Below are 21,951 nucleotides of genomic sequence, written 5' to 3'. Positions count from 1 at the left end.
GTATCCTGCTGGGTAACGCTAAGGTGTAGTTAGCCAGCTACAGGTGAAACCCACTGCAGTACAGGCTGTTTCAGTAACATATGCTCAAACACCACCCGTTTAGAGGATAAATAAGATAAATGGAACCATTTGGCTTGACAGTGGAAAAGAGGTCCATTTCAACCCTTACTTTTCTTTCATGCTTATCAAGGAGCTCCACTTGGCTGTGGTCAAGAGCTAAATGGCAGAAAAAGGTAATACTGGTATTTAATGCCCGTTTGCCTCTGATGGCCCATGGAGACCACAATCCCCAGAACCCCTCCCCTCCTCTTTTGCCCTCAAGCCCTCTTTCCCCCCCATTCTCCCCAAGGACCATGTGATCCAGAAAAAGCCACTCTATTTTTAGCTCAGGGCCCGTTACCATGACGATGAAGTGCCTTGGTGGACTCCCCAGTGTCTGTTGGTTGCGACATTCAGGGTTAACACCGAACCATGTTTTTTTTGGTATCCCTGTACACTCAAGTGTCATCCGGTACTTCATGTTCTATTGAGATTTTCCCAAGACTGCTCACTGACACACACAAGCTACTTTATGAAGTGTGAATACATGCAAGGACCCTCAATGACCTTCTCCACTCTCATAGGTCCATCTCTCACCCAACATGAGTGAATGTGCACAGCACACTGCATTATTCACTGAGGAGGGTAATACATGCACCACTGACACATTCATGTGCCGTGGGAGATGCTGTGGCACAGGCCCGTGATGTGATAAGGCATAGTCTCCAAGGACAGCTCCACATCTCCATGCCTCTCCGTCTTTCAACAAATCATTACTAGTCACAACACTGCACCACAGAGAGAGGATATCCATAACTAATGTCACAAAACATCAGTTAAATCCCTAAAGACTAACAACATGCAGTATGGAGGATGCAGCCCAAAGTGTGAGAGAGCTGCTAATGGGTCAGCTACGGATCTGTTCGACATGTGTGCTTGTGTGCACACCCAAAATGTATGATGGAAACAAAGTGTTTTAGTTATGGTACAGCTACTAGTTTGACATGGTACAAAACGCAACTGTAGTCATACAAAATTAATAAATTTGAACTTATAATTAACATCTTTATAAAATAGTCGCAGTAGAAATAATAAAACAGTTCACTGCTACAACGTCCCTGCAAAAAAAAGACAATGCAATGTTTACATAATCTTAACAGTAAACAGTAACAGTGTTGGCGATAAACCTCATTTAACTTTTTTTTCGTGTTACATATGAGAGATTAAATAAAAGGACATACAACAGTTGCATGAAATGATTAACATGCTGAATGATTTTAACAACCACTATATGCTACATATAAATACTATATGGTATATTATATTCCACCTTTAGTGTTGATGGGTGGACTGTTGGTTCTGAAAACTTTACTTAGGGGTCCATATCCTACTTATTTTATTTTATTTTTTGGCCACAAGGTGATGTTCAGAATTGTCATAAGGAATTGTCAGTGTACCATAATTCCAGAGCCTAATAAATTCTGACTCAAACATTGTACTAACAACAACAATTAATGGGGACTTCCATCAATATGAACAAGAAAATCTGCATAATTCAATCCTTAAGACATAAGCAAAGTAATTCAGAGAGGTTTTCTACATCCCAGAGAAGCTTAGAGTCAGAAATGTTCCCAGTTCAGTTATTTAAAATAAACAGCCATATTACCATTTATACCTTGTAATTCTACTGAGTCAAACAGAGAAAAGTATCAGTATCGATGCCTCCTACAGAAACTTGTGACATCACCTAGAGGTAATTATATGGGCCCTTTAAAACCTCTCTTCTGCCTAGATTTTCCTCTTCTTCTGTCTTGCTCATCATCCTCTCATCTCCCCTTTCTCCTCACCTCTTTTGCTTCTGCACTCTATGCAGTAAGCAGAAGGAGAATTAAAAGCCAATATCACAGTCCATTTCACAAGTCTGTGCTCAACAGCCTTCTGCTGCTGGAGATAGAACTACACATCACTCTCTCTCTCTCTCTCTCACTCACTCACACACACACACCTCGCATTCACAATCTCTTATTCTCCTTCCCTGCCTCTCTCTTCATTCTTTCTGTTCTACTCCTTTTGCTCATTTATCCACCCACCCACACCTACACCCTCCTCCTCTCCTTCCCACTGATTCTCAGTCCATCACTCTTTCCTTTTCAGCAGTAAATGGTGACATCAAAACAGCAAAGACCCACTGTTATGTCTTACCCCTGACTCTCTTGTCCCTACAGAGCAATCCCCCCACCACACACACAGTGAAGTCACACTGAGGGCTACTCCTTTGTGTCATCAGTCCTCTGTGTGGGTGGGTAAGGCAATTGGTGGCACTCTGACCAGTGTTCTGGCTTCTGTCTGTCCAAATCCATCGCTGTCGTTTTAATCTTTATCTATGTATATTAATGATCTTTTATTGGTAGTAATTCTAGATCATTTCTATCGGTCCATTTATCACAAAATGTTCACATAACGTAAAGAGCAGCTTGCATTTTCAAGTAGGGAAAAAAAAATTCAAAAGTTGTGATGTTTTGACAAAAAGTTCTCACAAATTAAGGCTAAATCAACACATTCCATCTAATTTAACTATGTCAAAGTATCCAAACACCGCTTTTAGTTTAATTTCAGCAGCACTCACTGCTGACACAGATATTCAACTGCGCACACAGCTTACGTAATATCCACAGAAAAGCACTTCTAGTTTAATGGGAGATTTAGAGCAGTTGCACATGAGCCTATGGCCACCATGCCCAACAGTAAGTATCAGCTAGAGAAATATAATGCTGCCCAGCACTGGGCTGTGAAACAGCGGAACTGCATTTTCTGAAGTGATGGTGCACCATCAAATACTCCTGGTATGAGCTGGAGTGGTGTTTGTGATCCAGAACTAATCATCTAACATCAGTACCTGACCTGTTGTGGCGGCATGCAATCAAATGCTCACATCAAATGTTCCAACAAAGTGTACAGCCTTCCCAGAAGAGCAGAGGTTTTTACTACAGTGAAGAGGTCCGCAATCCCTTTAAACACCCTTTCTCAGATGCTTCTGTGGTTCCCAGTTTATGCTTGTTTGAAGTTTTTTTTGCCCTCAGTCTTGTCTTTCATAATTGAAAGATATGTTCAATGAAGTTTAGGTTGAGTAAAAAACTAGACATCCAACAGTTCCTTTCTTTTTTTCAATACTTTCATTTAATCTCTCCATCCAGTTTAATCTTCACTTCATCTGACCATGAGACTCGGTTCCAAAATTGGAGACTTGTGGCTTACCAGCAGTTTGAATATTCTGGTTAACAGTCTACAATCAGGTATATTCTTCTCTTTGTGAAAGCCACATCCTAAAGTGCTCTTGATTTATTCATCTTCTATAAAATCCAAGTATTTTTGCCACTTATACAAAAAAGTGCCAATTTGTCTTTTGACAAGTTGTCACACACTCTTCAAATAAGCACAATATAGTCATCCAGTGTCTGTCTGGTTGCTACTGCTAAAGTCACCAGGGCATTCCTGTCCTTAAAATGTACCCAGAAGTTGACTGAGTACATGTATGCACATGCATACACTCAAAAACCATGAGCCTCACCTGCCAACAGTTACAGCCAGTGGAACCCAATCGCAGTGAATCATGCCATATAACAATAATGCACTAATAAGACACTTGTATAATGCAAAGCATGGGTGAAATTTGGAAGGGGCAAGGAGGGCACTTGCCCCCGCTAACTCACTTTGATTATTGAATATTGACATTTGTCAAAACTATCTACTGTATAGAGACTCATCTCTACGACACTAGGGGCAGCCTGCATTCTGATGTGACAAGTATTCGTGCAATGCAATGAACTATCGAAAGCACTGCGATCACCAAGTTTAAGTTACGCCACGGTCTAGAGCCTAGCTAGTAGCACAGTCTCTACTCTGCTAGCAGATGGCGACTTTCAAAACCTCTAGAACAAGGTTGACGTGTGCTCAAAGCAATTAAACCAGGGCCCACAGCATCCATGGAAGAGGTCACTTGTTGTATTCAGTTCCCCCTCACATTCACATGCCCCTTCACAAATCAAGTCCTTGAGCACACATAGCAGAAAATCAACACCAAACACTGGAATTACAGAAAGCGAAAGTTGCAGAAAGGCTGTACAGCCGAAAGGTCAATACAATCAATAACAAATGACCGTGAAATGGCGGAGGTTAGTCAGTGCATTTGTTGCTGTGTCCAGTGGGTGCCATCTTGCACTTCACTAAGGTAGTGCATACTTTGATAAATACAGGTTATTTGCTAGGGGGTTTTCTACTCACTATATAATTAACAGATGGCTTGCCCCCGACATAAGCCTTAAATGTCACCCATGATGCCAAGTCTTCAGTCAACTCAAACCTTTGGTATTTGGCCATGTCATACTCCATGACCTCATTCCCTGACACTGCAGTGGAATGAGCTGTAACCTGAAGTATAAACTGAAAAAGCAAAAGCAAACTACAAGGTAGGGTGACTAAACCAGCGAGAAAGGAAGTATGCTCTAAATTTATTCATATGTCCTCTGTGGATAATGCAACAAATATATAAATTAAAATGTTTTGTTTTTATTTATAAAGTGTATCTTTATCAAAAGTTAACTCAGTTCTGCTGCCAGTGGCAAATTTCTATGCTACATAAACTATTTACATTTGTGTGGGTATGCATGCATGGATGTGCTACACTATGGAAACAGGAGTGCATGAAGGCCACAGATGTGCCATGAGTAGTAGTCTGTCTGTTACTTACAATGGCACAGAACGTGACTTTTACCCACACCACACCACAATCACCTAGCATGCAGCTAGCACGAAAGAGGTGTGATGGAAATGAGGATGACAGAAGAGCTGCCAGCTCAGAGCTTTCAAAAATTCTGGGTGTGAGGGTTATAGCTCTATTACTGCACAGAGCATTGGGCCTCCAGAGCAGCAGAACTACGCCATGTGCTACATATTGGCACTGAAACCATATCAACTAAGTACAATTCACCATGTTACACAATTAATTACATACTAAAAGATTTGCCTTTGTCATTTTACTGATTAAAAATCTATATAATAAACTTATAAATTATAATAAATTAATAAATAAATAAAATAAGAGGGAGACCACTGCTAGGCTACAGAAAGAAAAACAATGAGTCACAGGAGAACCAAGCCAGGCCTCGATTTGAAATGCACTGGAAAATGGACTAAAAAGGTCAAAGGCTCTTTACATTACAAAACCTGTATTTTGTATACCTTTTGTGTTCCTGCAGACAGGTGAATAGGGAAAGGTGAAAAACCTTTTCAGTGTTGTCTTCCTCTTTCCGTTTAGTCTGGCACTCTGATTCCATTAAGTGCATAATTGCTCTTAATGGAGGTAGCTTTGATAATTACATAATTGGTCCAACAGACCTCACCAACAGACCTCTCGTGCACATGTTGATTGACACGCGCTACACTCTTCCGCTTCCATCAAGAGTGAAATGGTCTGAAGAACTGCAGTTAAAACACATTCTATGTTAATCAGAAAGTTAATATCCATGTGGTTAATTCAGGTGTGAAAAAACAAAGACGTGACTACTGTTGAGTGGTTCAGTAACTGAGCTTACTGCAAGAAAATGACTAGCCATCTAAACATGCAGGGCTCAAACTAGCATAAACCCTAAGAATAATCTTTAATACAATCAAAAATTCTTCAAAAATCCATCCATTTTGGAAAATAATCAAGGAAGTGTATTTATATAAAGCAGCATGTGGTAATCAGCTGTTATTTTACACAGTGGATTCCACCATTCCCATGACCTTGTATTCTGCAGTTCCCAGATACCAGCCTGAGTATGTGTTTGTTCACTAATCCAGCATGAGATTGTTATGTAGTTGTGCTCTCACACTCCAAATATTAATACATGCTCACACCCAACATTAAGGAAATAAGCACAGTGCTGTACATGCAAGTAAATAAGTACAACAACCGTACATTACTGGTCTCGTAACCAACCGTAAACCAACACAAATTATCCAGCACTGGTTTACATGACATCTTCACCTTGTGCTGGAGTGAATGGCTCTGTTGAGGTGATGGTAGTAGGACGTGGGTTTGACAATGCTTTCTTCCTCATTGAAATTTCAGGGCGACATCTGAGCGGGTGGAAATGACGCGGACAAAAGCAAATTAGCCAGAGTGATGGGACATGTAGCGAGTGACAACGCCAGCCAGCCATTTCCAATTTCACACACTGCACACACCCCATCTCAAGCTATTTCAGCCTTCATAACAACACACCCACCCACACAAACACACATACTACTGCCTTATGAGTGGCTTTCAAAAAGATGCCTTTTCTCCCCTCCTGGTTTACTGCAGCCTCTTTCTAAACCCAATGATTTCTCAAATTAATAATAGCTAGGAACAAAGGAAACATTTGGCAAATAATGTAAATGCAAACAGAATAAACCCAATCAGGTGTTGGTTTTTGCCCAACAATTGCAACGTAATGACAGGAGGCAGCAAAAGCACTCATTCGCCAGTGTACTGTCTCCATTCTCATTCAATGTAAAATATAGACATAAAATGACAAAGACTACATGCACACTGATAAATCTGCCCACACTGAGTTTCTACGAACGTGACGTATAGAATTTTATTCTCTTGTGTAGACCTGATTGAAATGCTGACCCTCTCACAATTTTGTTGCATTTATTATTTGCTTAAATTTATTTCGACAGCTGGCTGGAAATCTAACTTCTGAAAACCAATTTTGAACAGTCACTGAAACAAAACTCCCTCATTTTTCATGCTGGCTTTTGAATTAAAAAATGCAGACATTACAATGAACTACTGCTACTGTGATGGGCATTCACATAGCATTTTTAGTTATGCTGCTGTGTGCTAACAAGGTTACTCTTGCTAACAGCTAATCACTTCAGTAGACTGAATCACTGACCTAAACTACACGCTTTGCCTCAGGACATTTCACCAGAAAGCCACCATTTTTCTCCTGAGACAATTTTAGCAACAATCCAATTGTGATGCATGGTGAAAAATCTACATTTGTGACAAACGTGACAATGAGCTGATCTGCAGCATGCAGACGGAGCGAGCCTGCAATTTCCCTCTCTGCGTTTGTCCTTCAGCTGGAGCCGAGGACATCCCGTTTCCCGCTCACTCACTGCGGCTGATAAACGGAGTGAGCAGAGAGGGGCTGACTTCAATCAGGTAATTAAACTCAGGGATGGAGAGGGAGCCGGGGGCTGCAGGTGCCGTTGAGGGGCTTTGGGTGACCACACCAAGCCAAAGCACATGAAGAGGAGTCTGGGGAGAGGATGAATGAGGTAGTCCCTGAATCCATGCTGGAGGTCCCTGGAGAGCTGATGAAGCATCATTGTGGGGTGAGAGAGAGAGAGAGAGAGAGAGAGAGAGAGAGAGAGAGAGAGAGAGAGAGAGAGAGAGAGAGAGGCACCTAGGCATTCATATATATATATATATATATATATATATATATATATATATATATATATATATATATATATACACACACACACACATATATATGTGTGTGTATATATATGTGTATGTGTGTGTGTGTGTGTGTGTATATATATATACACACACACACACACACACACACACACACACACACATATATATATATATATATATATAATATATATATATATATATATATATATATATATATATATATATATATATATATAAAAAAAAACACACACCCACCCACCCATCGTCACATTAACACCTGTTTCACTTGCAGAGATTTGGATGGCTCAGCAAAGGCCAACTTTTAACATGTGAGCTTCACATCTGTGGTTATTAAATTTGCAGTGTTTTTACAGGAGTATCAGCATACTACTAGCTATATTATAGCTAATGTTAAATAGCACATGAAACTACACTTCTTAGCAAACACAGATGCACGACACAAACACAAAGCTTTATGGTGCAGCTGTCACATTCCCATGCCCATCTACTGCACCATTTAGGATGGAAAATTTGAATAAGAAGACAACTTCAGCTTCATTCACCTTTTTTTTCCTTTTTAAGTTCAATACTACCTTAAATAATCTTGTTGCACTACTCTGTCCATACCACTACAACAGTCATAGTTATCTAAAACTTAACATGCAAACACGCCATTATTATACACATATACCATAACTATTACTTTTGGTGTTTAGTGTTGAAATGGCCCTAAATTAGCTGAAAAATACATACTGACTTGTTTAGGACTTAAAGATTAGAACTTGGGACTTGACTTAAGACTTGCTTGTACTGACTTGAGACTTATGACTACCATGACTGCTTTTCACCGTACATACAAAATATAGTGTAAATTCAGGCTGCTATGATTGTTTTAGCTATGAATTTGACAGCATTTGGCACAAACACAGATTCTCAAATTTGATGTTTTGTCCAACTCTCTAAACTTCTCTTGCACAGTGTTTGGTTATGTTTTGGCACGTATACCTCACCTTTGCTCACAAAGTGTACATAGTGTGTGCCATGAGTGTCCCTCTGTATTTAATCTGTATTGCACCTGCATCCATTAACGGGATACGGATCATAGCTTTTGCTATCGATCGCTGCTCTCGCCCCAGTACCACAGCACACAGGAAACATTAAAGCATTGCCTTTTCTAAGAGCTAAACCTCATCCATTCCAATACACTCACTCTCACCCCATACGGAGCACACTCAGATGACACCCGGATTCATTGCGCCTGCAGTCTGCCAAGACATTCATCCTGAAGTACTTCATCTAAGACCCGCTTGACAGCGCTGCACTCACCTTACCTTCCTAGTGGCCCCAGTTTATGGTAATGTTATTCCCTGAGACAAGGTATTTATTTGAAGTTCAGCTTCCTGTTTATAGTAAATGTTTTCTGTATAACCCTGTCATAGACATCTGCTGGAAAACTTCAACAGAAGAAATAATGATTGTATTTTGTTTATTCACTGCATTCCATTTACAGACAAAAAGTCAGTGTATGGAAGAACCGGGCTGATTCTAAGCAGGGTAAAAGTAAAGGCTCAATATCTGTACAATCAAACTCAGTAGCTGTATTGCTTTCTGCAAACCACCGAGTTACATTAGGGATTGGTAAAGTACAAATTATAAATTTTGGCTTCACTGCTTGTTTTTGATCTGTTTCTTTATTTGAAAACAGTAGCCATACAAGCAGCCTTCAAATGATCCCTGGGTAGCCTTGAACAAAATCATTTTTTCCAACACTGTGGCTTGGAAGGGGGAAATAAATCAAGAGGGTAGCAGTAAATTAGCAGTTACAGGAACTACAACAGCAGCTTGGAAGAAAAAAAGTAAATTCAATGAAAAACACTCAGATACCCTCACCACCAACTTCATCACAAGACCTTGCCTTGTACTTACTGGCCCACTTCTGGAGGTCCACCCACCTTGTCAATTTGTTATCCACCCTTGGCCCCCCTCCCCACTAGCTAGTTTCTGACTACAGGGATGCTACTGACTAGTTATGGACCATTCCATGGTAGTAAGAGTAGTGCTGATATCAGTGCATCATGCAATGTGCCGCTGCTGTGGTTTTCAACAGTGTTCCTACTAGGTTAAGTGTAGACCACCACCTTAAAATATCCAGACAAGAGCAGGGCTGGCAGAAACTGAGCACATATAGGCAAGGTAAACCTACTACAAGGTAGTTATTTCTGGTGGCTGTTTTTGCTGGACAGCTAGCGGGCCAGCCTAGAGCAGGCACTTTTGCTCACTGACTGACTGGCGAACTTTGAAAGGCACATTTTCAAAGAGTAGCTAGCCCTCAGCTGGCCTGCCAACTGCCATTCGTCCAAAAGAAGAAAAAAAAGACAAAGAATGAAAAAGTGTACCTATCTGTAGGTTGCAAGCAGTGTAGCAGAGGTAGCTGCAGAGAGGAGAGGCAGTGTTAGGTGAGCTTAACACCACAGCCTTAGCTTTCCTAATGCTGAGTGACATGAGAAGCAGGCGCCTGAGCCTCAAGCGCTTACATGCCGATGCCCAACCCTCTCAGCACTGAGGAGGAGCAAGAGACCAAGACGGCAACCGAGTTCGGGGGTTCTCATGCTATACAGTGCTAGTAAAGCTAAGGCCACGCATGCTGCATTTCGTGTGTTCTCCTGCTTGAAATATGCTGAAGGTTGCCACAAGCCAACAAAGAGGGAGCTCTTGTGACTCGTCAGCTCTCAGCCAACTGAGCATGTTAAATCAGCATTAGTTGAGAGCGAGCTTCAAAAATGAAAGAAGAAAAAAAATATAAAAGAACATGGCGTAGTCGACAGAGCACCAGAGTTTTAACACTGTTTAAACAGTCACTTAAGTAGCCTCGCGCCCCACCAACCCCAGCATTTCACTTTGTCTTTTAAGTAACAATCCCACCACTGGTCAGTGATGGGTCAGCTTCTTATTTTGGAGCATAACCATAGTTTTGTGCTCTTGGAGCAGACTGTATCTAAACATTCTGAAAGGCTAATTTTGGACCATATGTTTGCGAGCTGGTTGACTTCCCTGTGGGGTATGTTTGTATATTGCTGCCCCAAGCAGTGAGATTGGCTCGACTAAAAATGCACATACTGCTACAGGCTTTATAATAGTAATACTGAACCTACAAGTGTGGGGTTTCAGGAGTGCCATATACTGACAACTGTGTCCTTCGCACTTTTTAAATGGCAGCAACACCCATGGCATCATTTACCATAAGTTGCAGAGGAGAGCATGCGTGGCCTGGTGGTGTGGCAAAACCAGGCTTGCATAGTCTTGTAATATGCATTATACCCGTTCATACAAAAAAATACCTTCCGTGTATAACTCTCCCTCCTTATGTGCATGTTGCCATGATGCATATGTAAGACATACTGAGGGTGATTTTTATAAGGCTATATATGAAACATGTTTATAATGCAATGACATCACACCACACACACTGAATAATACTAAAATATTCTCAGGAGCACAAACAGTGATCAATATGACAGTGGGTGTGTCAGGAAAATGAGCAATAAACAAGTGCTCATGAAAATATGCCACAGATCACAGTAACATCAGCTACTAGGCTTTTAAAAGCACCACAACACAACAGCGCTGCAAGTATGAAAACAAAATGCTTATGGTTGAGCGCTAATTGTAGCAAGCTACAAACTAATAACTTGCTGCTACTGCAAACAAAACCACATTTGTGCAAGTGATAATACAATGCCAAAATGTCAGCTCCTGTATTTTTCTGTTGACCATCAAAGATCCACTATCATTAAGAAAGCAGAAGCATCTGGAATATTTGAATTTATTATAAACAAAAGTGAAACATGTAAGGATGCTCCTCTAGTGACACACACTAAGTTCCACTGTTCACAGCAAAAACTGGTGTGACCTGATTTAAGGGGTCAAAGTTTACAATCACCTCTACAAAAAAGGAAAGGAAAGGGGAAAAAAAACTCTTCTTTCTGCATATCTTGCCTTAGTTACATATCAATCTCCTTTAAAAGGGCTGCACTTCAGCATGACCTTGGGCAACGGCAACCACATACACAGCTCTCCTGCACACACATACCAGCATCGTAATCAGGCTTGTAGGAAATGGTGTCATTACTTAGCAGTTATCTCTCAGTGTGCACTCGTCTCTTTGCTCTGGTAATACTTTGTCTCTGTCTCTCCTCTCTTCCGTCCACTCTGCCACTGAGGCTGTTCACAGGCTCTGCAACTGTGAGGTGATGGCCATCACGCTCCTGCAAACACTCTGGAGCTGAGAGAGGGCTTATGTAATAAAATCTGTCCCTGCTTGTAGTCTGAGAAGTAGTCAGGATGGAGAACCACAGCAGCGGCTATGTTGCTATAGGATGATGGTGTTCATAACATTTTCACAGTATACAATACATTTCACAATGCATTGTATACATGATACAATACATTATCATGCAAAACACACATGAAACACATGGTCAGAGATATCAGCTACATTCTGAATTGCGTTATTTGAACACCAAAGGTCACAGTCAGCTTAAGCCACATTCACTATTATACTACACATTCTCAGCCTCAACTTAGACACCGTTTATCTAAGTTTTACAACACTCCTGGTCTCCATTAACCCACAACAGCACAATGTCATATGACAACACACTCCTCACTTAACCATTACTAGCACATTCACAGCTCCAGTGTTAGGTTACCAGTAGGCTGTGGAACAACAGAGGATCAAAGTTGAAAGTCAATTCACCAGTGGTGCCACCCTAAAACTATGAGTACAGCGACTTTTAAATTAAACATTTCAGATACTGTGCAGCACTGCATCCAATTAAGAAAGCATTCAGATAACGACTTTCTGTCAAGGACACCTCTGCATTGTTGTATATGGAGCACCATGACTGAAAGGTACTCCTTTAGCTTGTGCACTGCATTTTGTGTTGATTGATGGTATTCAAAAAATAATAATAATAATAATAAAATTCACAATCGTGCTGCCACCATTTTGGTAGGCAACTTAAGTTCATTGAGCAGTGCTGTTGGTGGTTTGTAATAAGATAAAGCCATAATCAATCCAGCAAAGGCAGTAAAACTTTTTTTTTTTTTTAAAACATTTAAATCTCTTTCAAAGCGTATTAACCAAATGTATTTGAATGCATTGCCTGTCATTTGATTTTTTGCTGTGGTGATAAACAAATGCTAAAATCTAACAGCTGAGATTCTCTGAACTCGAGAAATGCAGGTTATACGATTCCAGCCCACCAACCTAACCCTAGTAGCATTTTCTGGAGACTGCATCTACAAATCATCTTTTTCTTGATCAATCTGGCCCATTTTGCTTGTTTTTTATCCACCTCCAGGGTTATAACTGCAGTAACTGATTAGACGAGCTCTTAGAGCAAAGTCAGAGTTGCAGCTCACCTAACAAAACAGAAACAGTCTTCCTAATGAAGTAATTCAATACTGCGAATATTGTGGGAAAGTTTCGCCAAAGATCAGCAGCAGTACAACACCGGGCTGGGCGATAAAACGTTAACAATTAATGATACTTTCCACGATAGAAATAAGTGTTCGATATAATAGATCATTCACACCACCACGTTCTAGCAACAGCCCTAGTGGCATTTTCTACTGCAAGAAAAGTAAAACTACTGCTATAGCCATGAGAGGGCACATTTCCGACTTCTGATAGGATTTGACAAGAAAGAGGATGGGAACTAAAATGGGTCGCCAAATATACTTTGATATACATGTCTGAGACATAGAGTTTTAACTTCCCTGTTTGAGTAGAGTCAAATCAGCGATCTGTTCTCCTGCGACAAAATGCAAGTGACAAGATAAGCGACAAGTAACTGTACTGGCCTAGAGCAACCTCACTTCTATCCTAACAAGCTTTAGCAGCGTTAAATCATGTCTGCTCCACACAACCACAGCCGAAGTGGTCTGTGTTACAGCGCTCAAAACAAGTCAGTTTAGTTTTACTGCAATCCCAATCAACAAAAGTGAAAGAAAGAAGTAGGTTCATGCTAGTTACAGCACTGATTTAACAAAAGTAAACTGAGGATGCTGTATGTGTGGCAGAGTGGGAGAACACTAGCTTTCCAGTGTTCCACTGTTTTTAGCAGCTGGTTAACTTGAAGCAGCGCTCCGTCACTCGCACAGCATGGCCGAATTGATGTTGCAGTGAACTACAGAAAGACAAAGACAGACCTAGGTGGTTTACATGCAGTGCAATTCTCTTGCCCCAGATAATGTCCTCCTTTTAAGTACAACAGAATCACACTGCAGTTAATGCCACAGAGGTTCGTCTTTTATATGGCAAGCATCAGATATATTGCAGTTCTTCCACCCCCCTCAAACTACTATGACAGAATAGAGAAATCCAGATGTCTGCTAGCTTGTTTTAGTACTGCGATATGCTCTGGCATGGATGTTGCAGGATTGATGAGTAAGGTGGTGTGATCCATCACTGACATACTGAGCCAGCTGATGTTTACTGCTCATACTAAGCTGACATTGTTGAGAAACTAAACAGTTTAGCACCTGTAACCAGATAGCCTAGCATGTCACCAGACAAGCTAATCTGTTTGCTTTTTAAGTTATGAATACCACAAAAACCGTGGTCATGTTGTGCTTGTGAGAGTGCTGCTTTAACCAGCTGATAAAATCAGCTAACCTGGGAAACATTCCCCCACTAACCCAGGACAGATTTGCATAAGATTCCTCTGGCAAGTGTTTGTCATGTTCTGACAACAAAGAACAGTTTAAACCACAATTAACCACCTGGTTTGTTCAACTTTCACTCAGAAGCAAAAAATCAGCTTTTAAACTTGAAAAATACGGATGACATTTATCGTGATAGATATCAACTGATATGAACATTTTTATTGCAGTAACACAGTTGGCCACATTGACCAGCCCTAGCACAACACACAACTCCCCTTGAACACTACAGATTAAGGTTGATTTCACAACACCTGTTGTCTAAAATGGCTGCCCGCAGCTTCCAGCTACACAGTGAAGTATTGTTCACTTTTATATCTAACAGTACATCATACTGTGCCCTAAACTACATTGACAAGTCTGCACAGCCTTAATGAAAACCTGGATGTGGTTAGAGCAGTTGAAAGAGGTTTTGAGGATGTATTTACAGAAGAGATTTGAAAGACTACCGACTTCTAAAATGTTTGTTAGCTATATTAACCACAACCACAGTGCTAAACTAAAAACAAAGCAACATCAAATACATCTGGGATAAAGGAAAATAATCTAATTTACAATAAGTTGCAACAGAAGTCAACAGCAATGCAGTGCCACAGCTATGAGTAGAGCCATTTTTAAAATTTAGTATCTCAGTGTGCAGCACTACATTCAGTTAAGAAGGGCCAATTACGCTGAATAGAAACTGAACTGCGACCTCCTGATAACAGGGCAAAATGATAGACATCTACACCACCTGGGAACAAACCTCTAATGAAAGGTCAGAGCTGATGGAAAATAAAAAAAAATACATAATGAAATAAAAAAATAAAAAAATCCTGACAATACCTCAATGTACCCACAAAAGCTTATGACCTAATTTATTATCACACAAGCTTTGTCTGGCAGCCTATTCAGAGACAAAGCAAGAAAGTATTGACCAAGTTTGTGCAATCACATTTGCGCTTCACTGAAGGCAATGTACCTTCATCTCAAAGTACACTATTTGAAATTTTAACTCTGATGTGCGACAAATGAAAAGTAACAAATTAACAAGTTTTTGAAATGGAAGATCTATTTTTGGATACAAACATAAATAAGTCATTGCATGTTCTTGTTTCAAACCCCACAAATACACAAAACGACCACCATACTCCATTTAAGGCCATGTCAAGAGTTAACACAATTAGACATAGGCTAATGGAATCTGGGCCTGCCAGAGATAAATGTGGCTTCATTAGCACAAGCCTTGAGAGACTGTCAGAGGAGATCGCTGATGAAGAAATGTGGCTCTCTTCCTTCTCCCCAGCACTCATTCACACGCAATCTGTCGTTCTGGAGCATGTGTCACAGTCTGGCCTTGGGGTAGGATCAGAGAGTGAGAGAGAGCAGACACTAACAGACAGAAAGCCTGTTTTCCATACATTTCATTATATGAAGCAAATTTAAAGTCCCAAGAGATCAACAACAGGTAGCCATATTGGATTGGCCACCCCCCGCCCTTTTAAAAACATCAAGGAAGAAGCACATGGGCACTCACATAACAGCATGGCAGGAGACAGAATCTATCAGAGAAAAAGCTTTTACCCTCCTCAACAGAGATAACACACTTAGCAAAACCTATGTTTTCCAGGCTTGAAGAATAGAAAAGAAGGAAAATAGATGGACGTTCTGCACCATTTGGAAGAGGTCTGTAAAAGGCTGAAAGGAAGATGCCATTCTGAGCTAGCTGTAACAGGTGATTTGATTTCATGTGCTTTTCCATCTCTGCTCAGATGCTAACTCGAAAACGCCAAGGCAATGCTTGTGCATCATCAATACAGCCGTTTTGTTGAGTGAAAAATCTATGCTTATTCACTAACTTCAATCGGCATGAGAAATGGAAAAAATGCACTTCGTCCACCTATATCAGAAGTGAAATTAAAAGCTGCCAGCAGCCTTGAGTCTGTCCCTCGATCAATGGTGATGTGGGTGCTGCTCCAGTAGTTAGCATCCAATGCTACTGGAGTGTGGATTTGAAATAACTAGGTGTCAGCTCCTGCAGTGAGTGTTCTAACGATATGGGAATATTGCTCAGTGTCTTGAATTTTCATTTTAAGAATGCACAATCATGCACTCTTCATTTGTGAAACCAAAAGTTACAAGTGCTCTTCACTGATTCAAACAGCTCTGCCTATATTATTTATGCTCATAAATCAGTACAGGCTGCCCTGATTACATCAGAGCTAAAGGGCTGTACCGTTTGAGCTGTGTGAAAGAGAAGGACAGACTTGACGCTTGGCTTCCAGACCTTAGTTTCGGCTGAGTCATTGAGTTGCTATGGTGAAATCCAGTTACCTTGACAATGCTGACAGAATCCGCTCTCTAAGCATAATAAGGAAGCATCCATAGGTGCACAAATTGTTGTGCAGCTTTCCTTGCGGTCTATCCAAGCTGTTATTCACATTCATAGCTAATCTGAGTACAAAACCTGTCTCGACAAAATGTGCGTGTGAGAGAGGTGGGGGGAAATAAAGTGATCACACCTCACATGAACACATCACACTCCATCAATAGTCAACATGGTGAGCTGGTGAGGACAAACTAATTGTTGCATCTGAAAAGCTGTTACACAGACATGTAGCATAGCCAACTGTCAAGAGAACAAATGCATGAGAAGTCAGACAGACAATACTTCTAGAAGCAAGCACATCAAAACTGCATCTCTGCAGAAGGACAGACTTTGTAGATTTTAATCTTTCCTTTTCTAGCCTGGCTTAATTGCTTTTTGCATTTCAAATGCAAAGCCTCATCTCTGCTTTGGCCAAACCCATCTGCCTCCCATTAAATATACACAGAAAGAGAAACAGACAGACAAACAGACGGACAGAAACAGACAGAGCTAGCAGAAAACGTTTTAAACCAAGACGAGGATCTGCTAAGCAGCTCAGTAGTTTTTAAAGAAAAAGCCGATACTGAAACCTCAGCTCATCCTGATCTGATTCTTTTTTTGTAAAAACTACTTTAAGACAACAATTAACACAGTGGAAACTGGAGTTTTTGCCACTCTCAGACACAAACACTGAACTGTGCTGGCCAGCCATAGGGTTATGCAAAAGGTGATAGTGCTGATAAGTTTGATTAGTTTTGATGGCTTTTCTACAGCACAGTAAATCACCGTTTTCTGATTCCTGTACTTGCATTAATATGTAAAGCACAAACAGTATGTACTGATTCTCCTAGTCATTAAAATGGCGGTGCAGTGATACAGTGATCTCACCAAACAGATGAATAACTATCCACTAATAGCAACTGTTGAGGTTAGACAAGCTTTGACAAAATTGCCAACAACCTAATTAATTCAGGTTGGAGTTTAATGTCATAGCACTGCTAATCTGAACAAGACAGGAAACGACAAATCTTCCACGGTAACATTAGCTCAAATGACATGGACAAAAAATCTATCCCAAATGTCACCTTCCACATGCACAGAAACTAAATGTAATTTATTTAAAATGAATAACATTCAACATTTAGGTGTTTTGACAAAGTCTGAATTACAGCTTGAGTAAAGCCTGCCCAGCCTCACAACAGTTGCTACAAAAACAGTGCATTGTGGGCAGAGCAGACAGGTTGATTTTGACAGCTGTGGAATGAGCTTGGTTTGGTGATTAAGACACATAAAAGCACAAAGAAAGCAAGTTTTTCACAGCACTCCAGTATTAACCCTCACTGTTACAGACCTGTAGGGAACCTTTGAGTACCAGTTCCTCAAAACGATTTAACCTAAACCCCCCAAAAAGGGCTCTGCTAAACAACCCTGAAATGGTATACAGAACCATGGTTACAGCACTTAAATGACACATAAATGCACATACGCACACACGTGCATCTAAAAGTAAAACTTAATATCCTGCAGCATCAAGTGATAGATATACTGTCAGAAGGACTGATGGCCAGTGTCAAATCACTGAGTCTCTCCCTACCGCACAAGCTATAGCTTCCAGTAAGACACACACAGACACTCGAGCTGCAAGACAAACACATGCCCCAGTTTACATGCAGCAGGGCTGGCCTCAAAACTCAAAGTAGACCATTCTTTAACTGTTACAGAATGCACTAAACGGGGGGGAAGTTCCCAAAACTGGAGTTAAAAAGGAAAAAAAGATTAAAAGACAGAAAATGGACCACAAAAAAAAGAAGTCACCATTAGATAAAGCTTTCGTCTTAAAGACAGAGAAAAAGGCTCCACTTTTGCTTCAACACTGAAAAAAGAAAAAAAAAAAATCCACAGGTGTTTCTGTCCATCCTTCCACCATGAAAGAACTACAACACTAAGTGTATTAAGGGATGTGTGGCTGTGAACAGGCCACACAAAGGAAATAAACAAAGCTGCTGGTGTTCTCAGAACAATGGACTGACCACCCCAGAGTCCAGGCCTCAACATCACTGAATGTTTTTGGGATTACTCGGATCATGAGAAGCAGAAAATAACAGACATCTGCTAAGCCTGAACTTTGGTGGTGTGGGAAAATAACTCAGCAGATTTCTTTGAAAAACTAAAAGTAAGTTTCCCATAAAATACAGAAGCTGTAATAAGGGCCAGGAGTGGTCATTTTAAAATAAGTTGTTGAGGCTTCTGTGTAACAAGTTGTATGGTTTCTGCCACCACACCCCACCCCAGGACCATGAAAAGGTGAAAAACTTGCATTTAGTGGCTTAAAGGGTTTTGACTGGAAGCAAAATAAAGGTGATGGTCTCAATTTTGCACAGTAATGTAGCAAGACTCTTTTCCAAGTCACTTTGGACCATTTACTGGATTATTCATTATGAAGTTCACATAACATCAAAGGCAGATGGCATTTTCAATGGGTGTAAAATTAATAAATATAAAATTAATAAGCTACAAAAGTTGACATGACAACAAACATACACTATACACACTCAACTTTTCTTCTGCTGTTCTCAAAGCAGAAAACACTACTGCATATTAACTGCATATTAACACACCCAACAAGAACTGGGAACTAAGCACTGCTGCAATGTGGGAGATGTAGAAAGAAAGAGAAAGAAAGAAAGAAGAAGTCTACATTGTCAGAAAAAAAGGCACTGTTTAGGTACAGTTTTCTTTCAATATATCCTACAGGTACAAAAAGTAAATGCACCTTCAAATAAGTACAACAATTTAAAGGTCCAATTGCACCTTGAACAAGTTTTTCCAGGGAAAAGGTACACATTTGTACCTTTTCACCCATGTTTTAAAACAGAACTAAAAAAAGCTGGAGACAAGGAAGGGTGTGTGGAGTCAACACAACTTAGAAAATATACTTACAATGAACAGTGTTACAGATTATGTTCCCTAATTAAAAAGGTACTAAAGACAGGCCCTTGAGGGCATCACCTCAGTAACAAAAAGGGTGCTGCCTCATTGACAGTTTGGCATCTTTTATATGAGTGAAAAATGCAAGAAATCCACTAAACTTGGACCAATTATGACACACGGTCATCAGCTCAGCGGCACACTTCTCCACATCCACAACATATGAATTTAAACACCTGCTAAGATCTCAGAAAATCTACCATCAAAGTAGAATCTTACTTTCACTCATATGTACACACACTTGACCCTCAGGCCACCCATTACAACATAGAGAAAGCTCCAAAAGAACTAAAAAGCCCTACCTCAGCTCCCTCTATCAGCTCAAGGAGTCCGCTCCTGTCGCAGAGTCTCTCTTTTTACACACCTGTCCTCTTTCTTGCCCTCCTTTTCTGGAAAAATGAAGCAGTCTGCGGTTCGGGAAGACCCCGTCGAAATGTCAAAGTGAGCGTCTCCGTGGGTGTGGATATCCCAGCAGCAGATAGGAATCCTCTCTCCAGCAGCAGCGGGAGCAGCCTGGCTGACTCAACAGCTCTACGAGGGTGACTACAGGACTACAGAGGCAACAGCAGAGTCAGGCTCAAACACACACACACCCACATCCAATCTCTCCATATACACACACTGCCTCAGCACACACACAGCAGGGCCTATCGCCACTATCCATACTCATCACTACCTTATTCCTTAGAATAGTTGCACCCCTATCTTCTCTCCCCCCTTCACTACGCTTGATTTTACTCTCCCTCGCTCTCTCTCCTCCACTGCAGCCCCCTCCATCACACTCCTGGAGGTGTATTTTTGAGGATGCTTAAGGAGGAGCAGTTGGAAGAGCTAAGCCGATGCCCAGGGGTAAAGTGAGTCTACTTACTTGCTACATGAAGGGAAGCAAGCAAAAAGCAGAGCACGATCCTTCAAAAAGGAGTGCAGAGGGAATGCAGGTCCATCCATTTTAACTCTGTTTTAGATGTCTGCAACAGACACATAGTAAACCAGAACAGGGGTCAGTAAAAAAACCTTTTGTATCTCTTGCTGTTAAATATCATTAGTTTGGAAAATATTTTGGCATTATTAAAACAGAGAACACCTGTTAATCCCTCTCAGCCCTTTATACTCATTTATGTTAGCAGTGTATTACTTTAGTTGTTTGGGGGGGGGGATCACAAAACAAGCATTGTACAAAACTCAGTATGTGTTTTCTGTGCCAAAATCTTTCTTCAAGTACCAACATTTAGTTGAACAAACTAAAAGTGCATAAAAGTAAAAAAGCAAATGTGCTAAACAGAAGCTCTTGTGATGAAGTGGCGCTCACACAGATGCACTTATGGGCAGCGGGAACTCAATGGATTGGACAAAAAAAGGGTAAATTTCGATTTGTAACAGTACTTTGAAGAACAAAATTAAAACGGAAGCAGTAAGAAGTGCTGAAAATTTAACAATAAGTATGTAAATTCAATAATATTAAGCACAAATAAAGCTTAAGAGTAATGAAGTATATTCAGCCCTGATATCAACTTTGTTTTCCTTGATTAAATACTCAGGAAACTATGTAATTCAAGCTGGCTTCTTCTCTTGTAACGTAGACTTGTAAGAAGTAGTGTGGGAACCCACTGGTCTATGGTTTGTTGCTTGTAGCTAGTTTTCACCAGTACAAGTAAAGTAGCCTTAACCATACGGCTAGCAAGTTAGCTTCACCTGTTTGAGCAGCTCTATTAACCAGTCTCACGCTTCACGCACAAACATTCATTTTTATTTTAAAAACAACTAATGGCAATTACCTTCTTTCCTTTCACCCAGGTACACCACAAAGTCTTTTCGCTGTATGTTCGTAACGTAACATCAGTGTTTCTAGCAAGCAGTCAGAGCTGGTAAGTGCTAATTGCTAATTAACAGCAGAGACTGAGCGCGCGGTGCAGCTTTATCAGTTGTTTTCCGAAAGTCAGCGGCTCTGAATCAGCTGTAACCGTCCAACACGACTCAGCAAACAAACAGTGGAGAGAAGACGCTGCCTGTGCGCATCAGCTCATTAAGCCATTACCAGGACACAGCTGCAGATAATGATGAGGGGGCGGAGCCAGATCAGGAGTGGACCAATCAAGAGGAGCGGCGGAGCCAATGAGGCGTCTCCAGAGCATTTGGTGCAAGGCCTTTAACGTTAAATATAGCAAATAAATATTATTAAAGCTCCTTAGGTGTTATTTATTTCGCACGCATGTGTTTGAGGCCTGATAGCGTTATACACATTTACATATATATATCGCTATATATAAAACAGTATATTGTATATAAAAGCTGGGATGATATAAATATTGAACCTGTTTTGATTTATTAACTGGGTTATATATAAAAACAACTTATGCTGATTTAAATTTGAATCAAACAATTGCTTCAC

At 40.6% G+C, this 21,951-nt stretch overlaps 1 long non-coding RNA gene across 1 annotated transcript in view; it reads right to left on the bottom strand.

The window, feature by feature from the left end:
* LOC118815454 overlaps nt 1-20,088 on the bottom strand; it is a 253,669-nt gene extending 233,581 nt beyond the window's left edge. The window contains exon 1 of the long non-coding RNA XR_005007806.1: nt 19,865-20,088. This is a non-coding gene — a long non-coding RNA (uncharacterized LOC118815454). The remainder of the gene's footprint in view (nt 1-19,864) is intronic.
* Nucleotides 20,089-21,951: the final 1,863 nt, after the last annotated feature.

Source organism: Colossoma macropomum, unplaced genomic scaffold, assembly GCF_904425465.1.
Source record: "Colossoma macropomum unplaced genomic scaffold, Colossoma_macropomum, whole genome shotgun sequence".
NCBI lineage: Eukaryota > Metazoa > Chordata > Actinopteri > Characiformes > Serrasalmidae > Colossoma > Colossoma macropomum.
This window is presented reverse-complemented; position numbering and strand designations above follow the sequence as displayed.